We start from the raw sequence: 16,493 nt of genomic DNA, 5'->3' as shown, positions 1-16,493 counted from the left end.
ACTGACTCGATGGTCCGGCCGCCCGCGCCGGCGGGAGGGAGGGGAGCGCCTGCCTCGGCTATTTATTGAGCGCCAGCTGCAGGGCGCGCGCTGGGGGCGCGGCCAGGAGACCGTGGGCGGGGCTTCCTGTTTCCGTGCATTTTACCTTGGGGGGGTTGGGGGCGGGGCACAGGTAATAAATACCTGCCTACGCACCCGCAGGTGTTCCTGAACACGTGACTAGTTGCCAGGTGGGTGCGGGGACGTTCCCGGCAGGGGGGCCTGGCGGGAAATGGGGAACCCGGGAGGGGCGCAGGACAGCGCTGGGCTGGGGACCCACTGCCTTCCCAGCTGGTTGGGGGCTGGCCCGAGAGCACCAGCCGTTCCTGGTCGTCAGCACCAGAGGCGCCCCCGGCTGGGCACTGGGGATGCGGAGAGGGAGCGGCCCCTGGGACCGGGCCGCACTCCCAGCCGGGGCGCCAGCTTGGCAGCGACCTCGCCCCCTGCCCACCCCACCCCCGGTGTCGGCTTCCAAACCCAGGGCCTAAAATGAATTTGAAGACCTTTTTTTTTTTTTTTTTTTAAATTAATTTTTGTGGGTACATAGTAGGTGTCCCTATTTGTCGAGTACGTGAGATATCTTGATACAGACAGGAATGCAATGCGTAATAGTCGTATCAGGGTTAATGGAGTATCCATCACTTCATTTATCCTTTGTGTTACAAGCAATCAAATTATATTCTTAGTTATTTTAAAATATACAACCAAGTTATTGGCTATAGTCAGCCTTTTTTAAAAACAGCAACATCTAAATATTTTTCATATTAAGTTTAAATAATTGCAAAGGGTATATTTTTGGCATGCTGTTAATATTAAAAACAACAAAGTTGCTTTATTCTTTCAGGGGTATCCAATGGAATCTAAATCCCTGAAGATTTGGTATTACCCACTTTTAACACTCATAAGTTTTACATCTTTTGGGGTTTTTTTCCTTGAACTTTTATGTCCCTCACCGGCTTTTTATTCTACTGTAAAAATATTTTCACTCTATGTGCCTCATTGAATTTTATCCTAGTGTATAATTTTATCCTAGTGTATCTGACACCGTGCCTGTCAGATACTAGTGTAAAATAGTTTTATGCATTTTTATTGTTTATTGTTTACCCTAGCATGTATCTCCGTAACAAATTAGATTACACTTTTTTCCCTCTTAGGGTTAATTATTTTCTGGATTATTAGCAAAATTATATATATATATCAAAATGTTTACTGTTAATTCTTAGACAAAAAGTGAAATGCTTTGGAAGCACAACACAACTTGTAATGCGATGGATTTTGTTTTACAGCTCAAATTATTTATATTATTTGAATGAATTTTACATATTGCTGGGGTGAGCCAGTGTTTGGCATCAGCTGGACGCCTATTTTTCATTTTCATACATGTGGGTGCTGAGACACAGTGTTCACTTAAGTAGAGGGAATGGGCGTTTCATTGTAGCACTAAGCCCTTGACCGCATTTGGGCTTCACACCACAACCCCACCCACCTCAAAGAAAGTCTGGGCGAGTTAACAGGCAGCGGCAACTCCTAAGGAGGAGTAGAGCCCCAGGCCCAGGCCTGCAGCTTTAGGTGAGAGCACCAGGGCCAGTAGAGGATTGGGAGGTGATTCCCCTAGAGGTGCCCCCAAAGGACAGCCAGACGCTTGCAGCTGTTGAGCCCTTGAAATGTGGGCAGTGCTGCTGAGGATCTGAATTTTTAATTACATTTAATTTAAATAGCCACATGTGGCTATGGCTGCCTTATTGGCTAGCACAGCTCTAGAAGGAGCTTTGGGTGGTCCTCACAGGCCTCCAGAATTAAAGCTGCCCTTAAAGGTTCATGGTAGTCAAAGCCTGGGTTTTTACCTCTAGGCACCAAGACAGAAAAATATTCACGTCCAGGTTGGAACACTTCGCTCCATGAAAGGTGGTATGTGTGCGGAAGGGATTATGGGAAACCCACATAAATCATCTTAAGTCAGATGCTTTTTATTTTATCTTATTGTTTGTTTGTTTTGAGACAAGCTCTCACTTTGTTGCCCAGGCTGGAGTGGTGTGGCATGATCATGGCTCACTGCAGCCTCGACCTCCCAGGCTCAAGGGATCCTCCCACCACAGCCTCCCAAGTAGCTGGGACTACAGGTGCATGCCACCACAGCCCCACTAATTTTTGTATTTTTTGTAGAGATGGGCCCTCACTATGTTGCCCAGGCTGGCCTCAAACTGCTGGGCTCAAGTGACCCATCTGTCTTGGCCTCCGGAAGTGTTAGAATTACAGGCGTGAACCACCATGCCTGTCAGATACTTTTTATTTTAGATGATGATTTTTCTTCCTTGAGCCTTGTTATATTGCAGGTACCTTTCATTTGGCCTGTGTCTACATAACACACACAGACACACATACACACAGACACAGGACACACACTTGCCTTTCTAACACCTGTCTTTTAGGGATATCTACAGGTCAGAGCTGAGTTCAGTAGGGCAGTCACTATTCACATGTAGCTTATGGTAGTGTGAATTGAGATGTGCTGTAAATGTAAAATCCACACCACATTTCTAAGACTTTGTAGGAAAAGAGAATGTAAACTATCTTACTAATAATTTTTAATGTTGATTACATGCTGAAATAATATTTTGACTATATTGGGGTAGATCAAATACATGGTTACAATGAATTTTACCTGTTCCTTTTTACTTTAAATGCATCTACTAGAAGATCAGAAGTCACATACTTGGCTCACATTACATTTCCATTGAACAGCACTGCTCTAGGAGGCCAGTAGGTGCAGCAATGAGGTTGTTTGGGTTTGCTCTTGCTTTGGGGGCTCATCTACCTCCCTTTGGAGTGGTTTAAGTACAAACTAATGTTGAGCTATGCCCATAGGGCTTAATTCCCACTCTGTGTTTAGCCACTGGATTTGGTCACAAATTTATTTGTTTTTGTTTTTTTAGAGATGGGGTCTTGCTCTGTCACCCAGGATGGAGTGCAGTGGTGTCATCACATAGCTCACTGCAACCTCAATCTCCTGGGCTCAAGCAGTCCTCCTGCTTCAGCCTCCTGAGTAGCTAGGACTGTAAGTGTGCACCACTAGATCCAGATTAATTTTTTTTTTTTTTTTTTGTAGACGCAGTCTCACTTTGTTGCTCAGGCTGGAGTGCAGTGGCACGACCTCAACTCACTGCACTCTCAGCTTCCCAGGTTCAAGCAGTTGTCCTGACTCAACCTCCCGAGTAGCTGGGATTACAGGCACCCACTACCATACCCGGCTAATGTTTGTATTTTAGTAGAGACGAGATTTCACCATGTTGGCCAGGCTGGTCTCAAACTCCTGACCTCAGGTGATCTGCCCACCTTAGCCTTCCAAAGTGCTGGGATTACAGGCGTGAGCCACCGCTCCCAGCCTCAGATTAATTTTTTAATTTTTTTGGAGCTGTAGGGTCTTGCTGTGTTGACCAGGCTGGTCTCAAATTCCTGGGCCTCAAGTGATCCTCCCACCTTGGCTTCCAAAAGTGCTGAGATTACAGTTGTGAACCACCATGCCCAACTGCAAAGTTATTTTAAAATAAAATCTCTCCTCCCACTGTACCATAATATCACTTCATTATGTTAAATCTGGAAAACAGAAAAATTATTCTTAATTTAGTAAACTAACTTTCTTTTTCTTTTTCTTTTTTACATGGAGTTTTTGCCCCTGTTGCCCGGGCTGGAGTGCAGTGGCACGATCTCAGCTCACTGCAACCTCCTCCTCCCAGGTTCAAGGGATTCTCCTGCCTCAGCCTCCTGAGTAGCTGGGATTACAGGCGCCCGCCACCATGCCCAGCTAAGTTTTTGTATTTTTAGTAGAGATGGGGTTTCATCATGTTGGCCAGGCTGGTCTCGAACTCCTAACCTCAGGTGATTCACTCGCCTCGGCCTCCCAGAGTGCTGGAATTACAGGCGTGAGCAACCGCACCCAGCCTAAACTTTCATTTTTTAAAAAAATAGAGACAAGGTCTTACTATGTTGCCCAGGCTAGTCTTGAACTTCTGAGCTCAGATGATCCCCCTGCCTCGGCCTCCCAAAGTGCTGGGATTACAAGCATGTGCCACCACATCCAGCCCATAATTTAGTAAATTTTCTTACTTAGTAGACTTTAGCTTAGTAAACTTTTTTTGTCACCAATTTGTGAGTGTTTTTCAGATAGTGCCATAATAATACTATATCTGTATTTTTATATAGCATTTTTACAAATAATATACATTAGCATTTTTCATGTTTTTAGTCTTTGTGATATTCCATTAAACTATAGTCTCCTTAACTATTCTGCGTAACTCACTGAGGTTTTTTTCTAAGTATGTCTTTTTAAAAAAATAAATTAGTGCTGTTTTAGATAGTGGCGTGCATAACGCTTTCATCGTATTTTCCTTGGAATAATTGACAAGAAGAGGAATCACTGGTTCAATAGAACATTTTTAAGAGTCTTAAAATAAGAACAATAGGGAATTAGAAAGACTAATAAGCTTAGTAGGTAAACACTGGAAGCAATCAGAGTAAAGAACTAGACAAGGTCGTTACCCATCACTACTATTATTTCCCATTGCAGCTGGATTAAACAAAGAAAAAAGAAATCAGAATATAAACATTGGAATGCAAAGATGTAATTGTCTTATTTGCAGTTAAGATTTCATTTTTGGAAAACTCACAAGAATTAAAAAAACTAGAATAAATGAGAATGCTGTAAGGTGTATAGTTTCAAAATTAACATACAGAAATCAAGTTTCCTTCTATGGAAACCACAGTTGGAATAATGGAAGGAAAGACTACATTTACAACAGAAACAAACAAGACCAAATGCCCAGGAATTCACGACTCATGTGCAAGACCCCTATGAAGAAAATTTACAGTGCTCCCGGGGACGCAGAGGATGAACTAAACTTATGGAAAGACCCCTATGAAGAAAATTTACAGTGCTCCCGGGGACGTGGAGGATGAACTAAACTTATGGAAAGATTCTTGGATGTTCCATTCACATGAATGGATACACTTGACATCAGAATAGTCATTTCCTGTAAATTATAATTGTCACGATCCCAATAAAAGCGATAGAATCTTTTGCAACGCACAATTGATTCTAAAGTTCACAAGGACAAATTAACAGGCTCTTGCTTGTTTCTAGCCAGAAAATGCCTATAAAAATATGAATGATGCAAGGCACTATTAAAGCACATTAATAATTAAGCTGGTCTAATTCTGAGACATACGTATAAAGTCTAGAAATAGACCTAAACAGTCATGGGTATTGGGCATCTGGTGAAGCTATTATTTCAAACTAGTGGCAAAGACAGAGCAGGGACAGCTGGAAGCATTGGGGAAAAAATGAAGTTGGATTCAAACCGCAGCCCTTACACCAGGACCAATGCCAGGTGTATCCAAGACTTAAATGTGAAATGCACACACTAACCGTCATGGCGGCTGCTCCCACTTCCGTAAAATTTTACAAAGAAAAAAAACAACAGCAGCAGGAGATTTCTTTGCTCATATTGGACTGAGGGAGGGTTTTGTTTTCTTTCTTTCCTTTTTACTATAACGCAAAATCCAAAAACTGTAAAAGTAAAGATAGATCAATTCAAATACATAAAAATAAAATACTTTCGTGTGGCAAAACCACCACAAGAAAAGTAAAAAAATCAAATGACTAACTGGAAAAAAATATTTGCATGTTACATCACAAAGGGCAAATTTCCCTGATACACAGAGCTTCTCCAAAATTGAAAAGATGAACAACCCAGTGGAAAAATGGGCTCACAGAAAAGCTTATACAAATGATTCAAAAAAAAAAAAGCAAGTCCAAACTACATGGAAACACAATCTTTCTCTTATTAGAATTGCGAAGATCCTAAGTTTGATGCACGCGATGGTGGTGATGGCATGGCGGGGAAGCATTCTTCCGCCCTGCCGGTGGAGTGTTGACGGACCCCACCTCCAGGGAAGGCAGCATGCAGTATGGATGGACGTGCACATACTCTTTGCCGCGGCAGTTCTCCTCTAGAAATCTGCCCTGCTGGTATAGTCACACACTCATGAAATGGTGTGTGAAAAGGTTATTCACAATAGCGTTTCTAAAGTAAAAGATGGAGAAAACCGAAAGGTCCAAACTAAAGAAATGATTACATAAGTTATTGTATATTCACAGGTGTTAGTTTGCCAGAGCTGCTGTAACAAAGTACCCCACACAATGTGGCTTAAATAGGAGAACATTATTGTCTCACAGTTTTGGAGGCTGGATGTCTGAGATCAAGGTGTCAGCAAGGTTGGTTCTTTCTGAGGCTGTGAGGGAGATTCTGTTCCACGTTTTGTGCTTAGCTGCTGGTGGTTTGATGGAAATCCTTGGCGTTCCTTGGCTTATGGACACATCACCCAATCTCTGCCTTTATCTTCACACCACGTTCTCACTGCGTGCATGCGTATGTACAAATTTCCCCCTTTTTTAAGGAGACCAGTTATATTGGATTAGGGCCCACGCCAGCATGACCTCGACTTAACGAAATACATCTGCGATGACTCTGTTTCCAAATAAGGTCACATTAGGAAGTATCTGGGGTTAGGACTTCAACATATAAATTTTGGGGGAACACAGTTCAACCCATAAGAGCATGCAATGTACTACTTTCAGCCATAAAAAAGGAAGGGGGCCTCTTTATAAAATGGTACGAGAAAATCTTCAAGATGTATATTAAGTAAAGAAATCAATGTGCCAAGCTATAATATGTTATAATTTGCATAAGAAAGGGTGAAATGAATGTGTACATATTTGTGTATGTTCATAAAAATGTTCCTGAAAGTTTGCACCAGAAACCACTAACCTGGGCTGTCTGTGAGGAGGTACCCGGGTTGCTGAAAGAGAAGGGTGGGAAGGAGAATTTTCAGTGCATATCGTTTTTATACTTGCATTTTGAACCACGAGAATATAGTATTTGTTCAAAAATTATATGTAAACATAAATAATCCTAAATTGCATCAGATTGCTAAACAACTTCAAGAAGGAGTATTTCAGTTTATAGAGCTTCCACCTGTAAGTGAAAGCTCTTTACGCACTCACCTCCCCAGGACTGGGTTTTGGCAGGTTTGTTTTTTCTCTAAATTTGCAGGCAGCAAATAGTGTCTGGTTGTTTAATTTTCTTTACTCTTCTGTCATGTGTGTTACCCAGCTGAGCCATCTCTCCCAGGGAGTGCCTGTCGTGTCCTTAGATCAAGTCTTTCGGTACTTTTTGTAGAGTTTGTGTCCATTGTGGGAACACATTCTTTATTAGAGAAATTCACCTTTTGAATTGGCCATCAACTGCAGTTCTCTCTCCGGCTTCCCCTTTAGCACCAACAATTTCCTTTCATGCCTGGAAGCTTTACATGGATGTGTAAAATCTGCGTGGCAGGGGGCGCTGTTGAGCTGGAAGGGACGTGGGATGAACCTGGAGAAACCTGTTACCAGCGGCTCTTAAGGGATAACCCGTGGTCCCTGGGAAAAGGTCTAGAAGGCACAAGCAGCCTCCTACTGTTCTCATTTCTGGGCCCTGTGGAAAGGGAGGTGTCTATGTCAGAAGTCCTGACTGACACTTGCATCTAAAATGATAACAGCGAAAATTTTATGGGGCTTATTTTGTGCAAGCACTCTTCTAAATGCTTTAAATATATATATTGATATATTGAATCTTCTCAACAGCCCTTTGATGAAGGCACATACACCTGTTCTACAGAAGGGGAAACAGAGAGGGAAAGCAAATTGTCCCAGGACACACAGCTGGGTAGTTCTGAGGCTGGGATCTTTGAAATGCTCTGCCCTGGGCACCTGCTGGTTCAAGCCCAGCTGCTTGTTCTCCTCGTGAAGATATATTCATCTCTGGTGGTTGTTCACAAGCCACAGAGTGCCAAGACCAAGCAGGAGGCTGTTAGGATGCCACCCATGCAGGCCTCTGCCAACTTGGCAGGAGGAGGCAATTTTTGTTTTAAAAGAGAGAGAGCTGGACCCTCTTGTACACATGGACTAACTCAGTTTCGTAAGACCTCGGGAAAGGAGAAAATCAAAGGAGCTATCGTTCCCTAACTTGGACAGAGAGTTCTTGGAAAATGGCACCTGCTCCAAGGTACTTTCTTGAATCTGTGTTGGGCTCTGGGTTTCTTAGGGGACTGGGCAGTTGGGTAATCTTTGGTCTCCGCTCCCTCATCTGGAATATAGGTAATAATACCTACTTCACAGAGTTGTTGTGAAAATTAAATTAGCATACGTAAGGCACTTAGAACTTGTATATATTGATATATTGAATCTTGTCAGTAACCCATTGATGACAGCACTGTATACATCCCCATTTTACAGATGGGGAACACAGAGGGTAAGAACTGTCTAAGGACACACAGCTGGGCAGTCTTGAGGCTCAGATCTTATGGTGCCATACAGCATGCACTATCTGAGCATTCATGATTGGTTTGCTGTGGTCACACTCCTGTAGGTATTGAGTCTTCCTGAGGGGACTGGATCACCTTTCTCTGTCTCCCTGGGAAGCAGAAGATCTTAGGACGGGATCTGAGGACTTGAAGAGTGCAGCCTTTGCTGGGTCAGTGGTTGACCCCTCCCTCTCTCTGGGTCTGGCTCTCGGAGTCCAGAGAAGCACTCGGGGAGCAGGTCAGGAGCTGGCAGGGAGTGCCCTGTAGGGGCTCCATGAGACTGCTCAGGGCCTGTGGGTGTGGAAGGTAGCCTGTGGCAGGTTATTCTCCGAACAGTAACACTTCTGAAGCATGAAGGTCTGGTCGTGGCTGGGCTAAGGAAAAATTACAAGAAAGGCTTATGTTCATATCAGCCTGTGTGGTGGGCACCAGGGTCCCTAGAACTTTGGAAATAATCTTTCTGTACAAAGCACTGTTACTAAACTGGAGGTGACAGCAGTGTAGACACACACACACAATCTGGACTGGCCCTGGAGAACACATGGAGTACCTCAAAGACCCAGAGATGCTAGAAAAGTGCAATGGTTTAGTCAGGATAGTTAGACGAGGTTGCAGTAACAAATACACCCTCCCTCCCAGTGGCCTAAGACAAGAAGGTTTGTTTGTTCTTCATGTAAACTTCCTTGTCAGTCAGTTTGCCCTCTTCCATCCTGCAGCCATCATATCTGGAATGTGTGGCCTTCAGAACTGCCACTGTAGAGAAGGCTGGAAGAGCCCATGGGATGTTTAAGGGCCCAGACGTGCGTTACGTCATTTAAAACCTCCTCTCCTTGACCAGAACCAGGTCACACAGCTCCATTCTAACTGCAGAGGAGGCCGGGGCTTAGAGGATCTCGTGGACAGCTGGTGAATACTGGCAGTCTTGCCATAGTCAGGAAACTTCAAAAAGGGGAAAAGGCGCCCTGTGGCCACACTGCACTCTGGCCACAAGCTGGCATCATTCAACAACGTGGCCAGCGCGGCCTCATTGTTGCGTGAGCTGGTAAAACCCACATTCAGGTTATACAGGAATCCTTCATTAAAGTTTAGAGGTCCTTTCTCCTCCAACGCCCAGTTCTGTTTTTCTAAAATTAATTTTAAAATATATTTCCCTTTGATCTTTTAATTAGTGAACTATTACCATATAACAAATTGCCCCCAAAACTTGGTGGCTTAAAACAACAAACATTTATTATCCCACATGGAGATAGGGCTAGGAATTTGAAAGCATATTAACTGAGTGGCTGTGACTCAGGTCTTTTATGAGACTGTAGTGAAGATTGGACTGGGGTTGCAGTCATTTGGAGAAATACCTCAGTTGGAGTTGGAGGATTTGCTTCCAAATTGGCTTGCTCCTGTGGCTGCTGGTGGGAGGCCTCAGTTTCTCATAGTATAGGCCCCTCTGCGGGCCTGCTTGAGTGTCCTCTTGGCATGACAAGTGATCCAAGAGAGAGGGCAACACAGGACTGTGGTGCTTTTTATGCCCTAGTCTCTGAAGTTGCACACCAGCGCTTTTGCCATGTGTTACTCTAGGAGAAGCAGATCACTAAGTCCAGCCCACACTCCAGGAAAGGGGACCTAAACTCCATCTCTTGAAATCAGGAATATAAAAGAATTTGTGGACATATTTTAAAACTACAACGATCTCCCTTGAATTTATTTTAGAACACCTGAGTTTCCCTCTCCTATGAAGAACTGATTGCCCCATTACCATTTACTCATTTAACTTCTCCATTGCTTTGAACTACTTTATAGTTTTTTTTTTTTTTTTTTTTTTTTTTGAGACGGAGTCTCGCTCTGTCCCCCGGGCTGGAGTGCAGTGGCGCTATCTCGGCTCACTGCAAGCTCCGCCTCCTGGGTTTACGCCATTCTCCTGCCTCAGCCTCCCGAGTAGCTGGGACTACAGGTGCCCGCCACCTCGCCCGGCTAGTTTTTTGTGTTTTTAGTAGAGACGGGGTTTCACCGTGTTAGCCAGGATGGTCTCGATCTCCTGACCTTGTGATCCGCCCGCCTTGGTCTCCCAAAGTGCTGGGATTACAGGCTTGAGCCACTGTGCCCGGCCTACTTTATAGTATTAAATCATCATCTACAAAAGGGCTTGTCATGGACCACCTATTTAGTTACATTGATCTGTCTAGCTTTTGTCATGTCCAAGTACATTTAATTTTTTCAGAGGTCATAAAACTTTAAGCCAGACTACAAGTTCCCTAGTAGCATAGCCTCTAGATATACAAGGGATTATATTAAGTTGTATTAAGTGCAGGGTCTTAGCACACTATGAAGTGTACATTATGAAGTTGTACAGCCCTTGAAGGCAGTAGCAACTTGACTGACAGAGGCTCTGCCCCAAGCCAGGCAGTGATCATGCCGAGGGTCAGGCCAACCAGGGTGTGTGTGGCGGGGGTGGCGGGGGGGTGCTGGGGTACCAAGAATGGCAGCTGAACTGCATCTTTTGTTAGAAATCCAAAACTCTAGGCTTGCAGGATTTTACTTCACAGGTGTAGGCACAACCTGATGGAAAATGTGAATCCTGAAAACAGCAATATTTAATCTGTGTCTCATAGAGATGGCCCCGGCACAGACCTAGACAGGGCACAGCATGGGGCACTTGGTTCGTGGACGGGTTGTCGGGTCAGGGAGGTGGCACAGGATCACCTGAGCACATCCAGGACATCTGCCAGAGCCAGCAGTGTGAGGCTTTTGACTGTGGCGGGGGCACCTGCTGTGCTGAATGGCTGGCTCGCCTCTGGGATTTGGGAGGAAAACAGCCACCAAGGTGGATGCTGCCTCAAGACCTCCACCCTCCACTGGGGGAAGTTTCAATTCAGCTGTGGCCATGGGGTCCACAGCAAGACACCCACCCACCCCATGAGACACAGAAGGAGGAAGAAGGAGGCTGCCATATGGGAATTAAAATATAAAGCTCCCGGCATAATACAGAGAATCAGCTCCTGACAAAGTAAGGCAAGAGACTCTACACACATGGTTAAGTTATGCTCAGCCCTGACCACAGCCGAAAGAGCAGGACTGGTTTGGGATTTCGGTCTGTCACCTGTGGCTGATGCTGTTGTCTGGCTCTCCGGTAGCCACCCCACTTCTCTTCTCTTTGACTGACAGAGCCCCAGAATTACTTGGGGGCAGCAATACGCCCAGACCAATCAGAATTGATGTAAGATGGCCAAGCACAGCGACTCCCATTCTCCTTTCCCGGATACTCAGTTTTGCTGCTTGCAGCTAAAGGAGGCCAGGTGACCTGTGTGGGCCATTGGGATGTGTGGGGAACTCTGGTATGAGCTTTGGGAAAGATTTTAAGACTAAAAAAGAAAACTGGGCTAGGCGTGGTGGCTTACTTTGGGAGGCTGAGGCAGGAGGATCTCTTCAGCTCAGGAATTCAAGACCAGCCTGGGCAACATGGTGAAACCCCTTCTCTACCAAAAATACCAAACAAAACAAAACAAAAAAATAGTGAAGCATGGTGGCGAGTGCCTGTGGTCCCAAATACTCGGGAAGTTGAGGTGGAGGGATCACTTGAGCCTGGGAGGTGAAGGTTGCAGTGAGCCGAGATTGCACCACTGCGCTCCAGCCTGGGTGACAGAATCAGACCCTCTCTCAAAAAAAAAAAAAGAAAACAACAAACAAACAAACAAACAAACAGAAGAGCACAGAGAAGAGCTGGCTGGTACTGCCTATTCCCGCGTCCTCCTGTGTGATGCCTGGGTCCACTCCGGTCTTGTAACCATGAAGCAACACCCAGGAGGCCCTAAAGGCGGCTGATGAGGGCAGAGTAGGCAGACGGGTGTGTTGGTTAATTTGGTGTCAACCTGATGGGCCACAGGGTGCCCAGATCTTTGGACAACATTCTTCTGGTGTTTCTGTGGGGGTGTTTTGTATGAGATTGGGGGACCGAGGAAATCAGATTGTTGCTCCTCATGTGGGTGGGCTCATCCATTCAGACGAAGGCCTGAGAAGAACGCAAAGGCTGATCCGCCAAGTAAGAGGGAACTCCCCCGCATGGCAGCCTTCAAACTAGGGCATTGGCTATTTCACTCAGCCCGCAGACAGGAACTAAACCATCTGCTCTCCTGGGTCTCCAGCTTGCTGACTCACCCTGTAGATCTCGAGGCTTGCTGCTTTTATAATTGCGTGAGCCGATTCCTTAAATAAATCAGTTTCTCTCTCTCTATGGCTCTCTTTCACCAGAGAATCCTGACTGACACATGGTGTCAGCCTAGGTCTTCACTGACCCCATTGGTCTGGTTCAGCAGCCCTGACCTGCCTGAACTCCTGGCCTCAAGCGATCCTCCAGCTTCAGCCTCCCGAGTAGCTGGGACTACAGACTGAAACTTTAAGGAAGCAGGTGGATCCCCAAACTAACTGTTCTTTCCTGAAAACAGGAAATTCACAGCAACCAATTGGAAAGACCTCAGTTTACCTGAGTCAGCATCATGAAGAAGTCCCCTGTGCTTTACCTTACAAGAAAATAACCTGAAGTAACCTGATATTAACCAATCTGATTTTTTTCTATTGTTCTGTTTGCTCGGTCCCACCTTACAAAGCCCACAGTTCTGCCATTGCCCAGTGGGAGCTCTCCTTCTATTTTGAAGAATAGAGGCTTCCCTGATTCATAAAAGCCAGTTCGATCTTAAACCAAATTTATGTAATTTTGTCTTTTGACAGTACCTAAGAGTGTATCTGCCATAAACTTCTCAAGGAATTATGTTAGCTTCTGAGAAACAATGGCTTGCTGAAAACAGGGAGGCAGCCAGCATGAGAGTAATGTGGAAAAATCTCACATGGAAAGAAAGAACAGGATAAAAAGCTGAATATGCTGTAAACAATTACGTATTTTAAAAGATACACAGAAACCATTCTGAACCTTTGAACAAAAAAGTGACAAGAAATTTATCAAAGTGTTGGATCAGTTGCTTCTAGTTGGTGGGATTTAAATATTTCAGTCTGTTTGCTTTTTATATCTTTTATAAATAAAGCCCTCTCCACTCCTGTGTGGCTGGCATGGGAGAATGCATGTGGACTTAAAGAACTCCCTCTTCTTATGCCTCCTTCCCATCCTCCATTTCATCTGAACACAAATTCAGCTTCCCAGTAACCAAGGAAAGCAGAAGAGAGATGCCTGTGTGGAGATTTCAGTCATGATACACAGGATTACTGGCTGTGAGTGAGTGAGCCAGCATATGTGTTGAGCAGTCAGCTGTGAGTCTGGGTAGCGTGTCTGGTAAGGCAGACAGACGGAGTTTCTGCCGTCTTGTGGCAGAGTCCCTTGGCGGGGCTGGCAGGACTCAGAAACAGGGGAAGGCACATACCAACATCCCCACTAACTCACTGAGCCCAGCCTCTGCTAGAAACAGGGGAAGGCACATACCAACATCCCCACTAACTCACTGAGCCCAGCCTCTGCTAGAAACAGGGGAAGGCACATACCAACATCCCCACTAACTCACTGAGCTCAGCCTCTGCTAGAAACAGGGGAAGGCACATACCAACATCCCCACTAACTCACTGAGCTCAGCCTCTGCTAGAAACAGGGGAAGGCACATACCAACATCCCCACTAACTCACTGAGCCCAGCCTCTGCTAGAAACAGGGGAAGGCACATACCAACATCCCCACTAACTCACTGAGCCCAGCCTCTGCTAGGCGCCTGCTGTGTCAAGTAGGGGACTTGGCACATTATACCTACCTCACTTAATCTCCAGGACAACACTGTGATTCCAACGCTGTTGGCAGAAAGGCTGGGAGGTACAGAGCAGGGGAGTCCACATGTGACTGTGATGACCAGGAGCCCCTCACCAACAGCAGAGGTGCAGACAGGGGTGAAAAACAAAGACAGAATGTTCACAGGAATGTTAACGCTACAGAAATAAAAAGTGTTGAAAGAGGCTGGGTGTGGTGGCTCACACCTTTAATCCCAGCACTTTGGGAGGCCGAGGCAGGCAGATCATCTGAGATCAGGAGTTTGAGACTAGCCTGACCAACATGGAGAAACCCCATCTCTACTAAAAAAATACAAAAATTAGCCAGGTGTGGTGGCATATGCCTGTAATCCCAGCTACTCAGGAGGCTGAGGCAGGAGAATCACTTGAACCCAGGAGGTGGAGGTTGTGGTGAGTCAAGATCACGCCATTACACTCCAGCCTGGGCATAAGAGCAAAACTCTGTCTCAAAAAAAAAAAAAAAAAAAAAAAAAAAAAAAAAGTGTTGGGAGAATGGATAGAAGCATCTGGGGAAGACTTTGCAGGTGAAAATGGTAGAACTCTCACTACATGACAACTTTGGTCAGCTCTGAGAGAACTGACCAAACCCTAGCATGGCTTCTAACAGCATAAGACCATGCCCCTCAGACAAAACCAGCGCTCCTTAAAGTGCCTGCCTGAGAAAGTTCAATGTGCCAGGAAATGACTATTTGTCTTAGCTAAGATACATCTGTTGACAGGCCCTTGGACTCCCTTTCTTAAAGAATTTGCTATAAAAGGCTTACAGTTTTAAATACAGTCGTGCATCATGTAATGACAGGAATACATTCTGAGAAATGTGTTGTTAGATGATTTCGTCATTGTGTGAACATTGTAGAGTGTGCTTACACAAACCAAGATGGCACAGCCGGCTACACACCCAGGCTGTATGATTCAGCCTATTGCTCCTGGGCTGCAAACCTGTACAGCATGTGACTGCACTGAATACTGTAGGCAATTGTGATATGATGGTAAGTTTTGTGTATCTAAACATATCCAAACATAGAAAAGATACAGTAAAAATATGATATAAAAGATTAAAAAAAGGTACACCAATATAGGGCATTTACCCTAAATGGAGCTGTGGCTACTGACTGGTACAGTGTTAGGTGTACCTAAAGTATTTGCTGATGCCTGCCTCTCTGCCTCTGAGGTTTTTCTGGTACAGACGCTACTGTAGTCAGCTGGCAGTGATGAAGGCCAGACATACAGTAAATTTTGAAGGGGCTGTGGGATCTTGCCTGCCACTGGAGCAGGTCAGAAGGATCAAACTATGGGTACTGACCTGGATTAAGAAGCTTTGGGGTATGCCTAATGCTTGGTTTTATTGTTGGGGGCCAAATGTTAGGGAACAAGGCAGAACCCTGTGTTCACTTACATTTCTCTCCCAAGTGCATGGTATCTCTCTCTGTGCTGTGATACCTGGAGCTGGGGGAGAAGTGATTCAGGTAATTAAAACTGTCCTTTCTACCCTCTCCAATGCATCTTTTCTTATTATGTTACAAACATATACTCTGATCTCTCACCTGGGCTCCTTAGCTCTCATGAAGGTATTTATGTATGTTGCTAGTCATTCCAGGTGATGTTTCCGCAGTGAGACAACAGCTAAATAGTTCTATTTTGCCATCTTGCTCTGTCCTTCATCCTACTCTGTTTCTTCAAAGATAAATTATGTGTATTTGAGGTTTACAACACAGCATTATGGGATGCATATAGATAGTAAAGTAGTGAAGCAGATTAACATATTTATCATTTCAGAGAGTTACTTTGTATTTTTGTAATAAGAGCAGCTAAAATATGCTTATTTAACAAGAATTCCTAATACTACTTGACTTCTTATATTGTATATTAGACCTCTAGACATTCATTCTACATATTGCCTACTTTTTATCCTTTGATCTACATCTCCACATTTCCTCCCCCTCCCTCAGCCATGATAACCACTGTCAGTTCTTTCTCTGTGTTTTTCAGATTTTTTTTTTTTTTTTTTTGAGATAGAGTCTCGCTCTGTCACCCAGGCTGGAGTGCAGTGGCCGGATCTCAGCTCACTGCAAGCTCCGCCTCCCGGGTTTACGCCATTCTCCTGCCTCAGCCTCCTGAGTAGCTGGGACTACAGGCGCCCGCCACCTCGCCTGGCTAGTTTTTTGTACTTTTTAGTAGAGACGGGGTTTCACCGTGTTAGCCAGGATGGTCTCGATCTCCTGACCTCGTGATCCGTCTGTCTCGGCCTCCCAAAGTGCTGGGATTACAGGCTTGAGCCACCGCGCC

At 44.9% G+C, this 16,493-nt stretch overlaps 1 protein-coding gene across 1 annotated transcript in view; it reads left to right on the top strand.

Moving 5' to 3' along the window:
- Window positions 1-176: 176 nt before the first annotated feature.
- The window catches only part of LOC105483970 (butyrophilin-like protein 8), an 89,563-nt gene continuing 73,246 nt past the window's right edge, over window positions 177-16,493 (top strand). The window contains exon 1 of the mRNA XM_071097959.1: window positions 177-230. The gene's annotated coding sequence lies outside the window, so the exon portion shown is untranslated. The remainder of the gene's footprint in view (window positions 231-16,493) is intronic.

This window comes from Macaca nemestrina, chromosome 6, assembly GCF_043159975.1.
Source record: "Macaca nemestrina isolate mMacNem1 chromosome 6, mMacNem.hap1, whole genome shotgun sequence".
NCBI classification, from domain to species: domain Eukaryota; kingdom Metazoa; phylum Chordata; class Mammalia; order Primates; family Cercopithecidae; genus Macaca; species Macaca nemestrina.
Note: the sequence above shows the minus strand (reverse complement) of the source record. Positions and strands in the feature narration are given on the sequence as shown.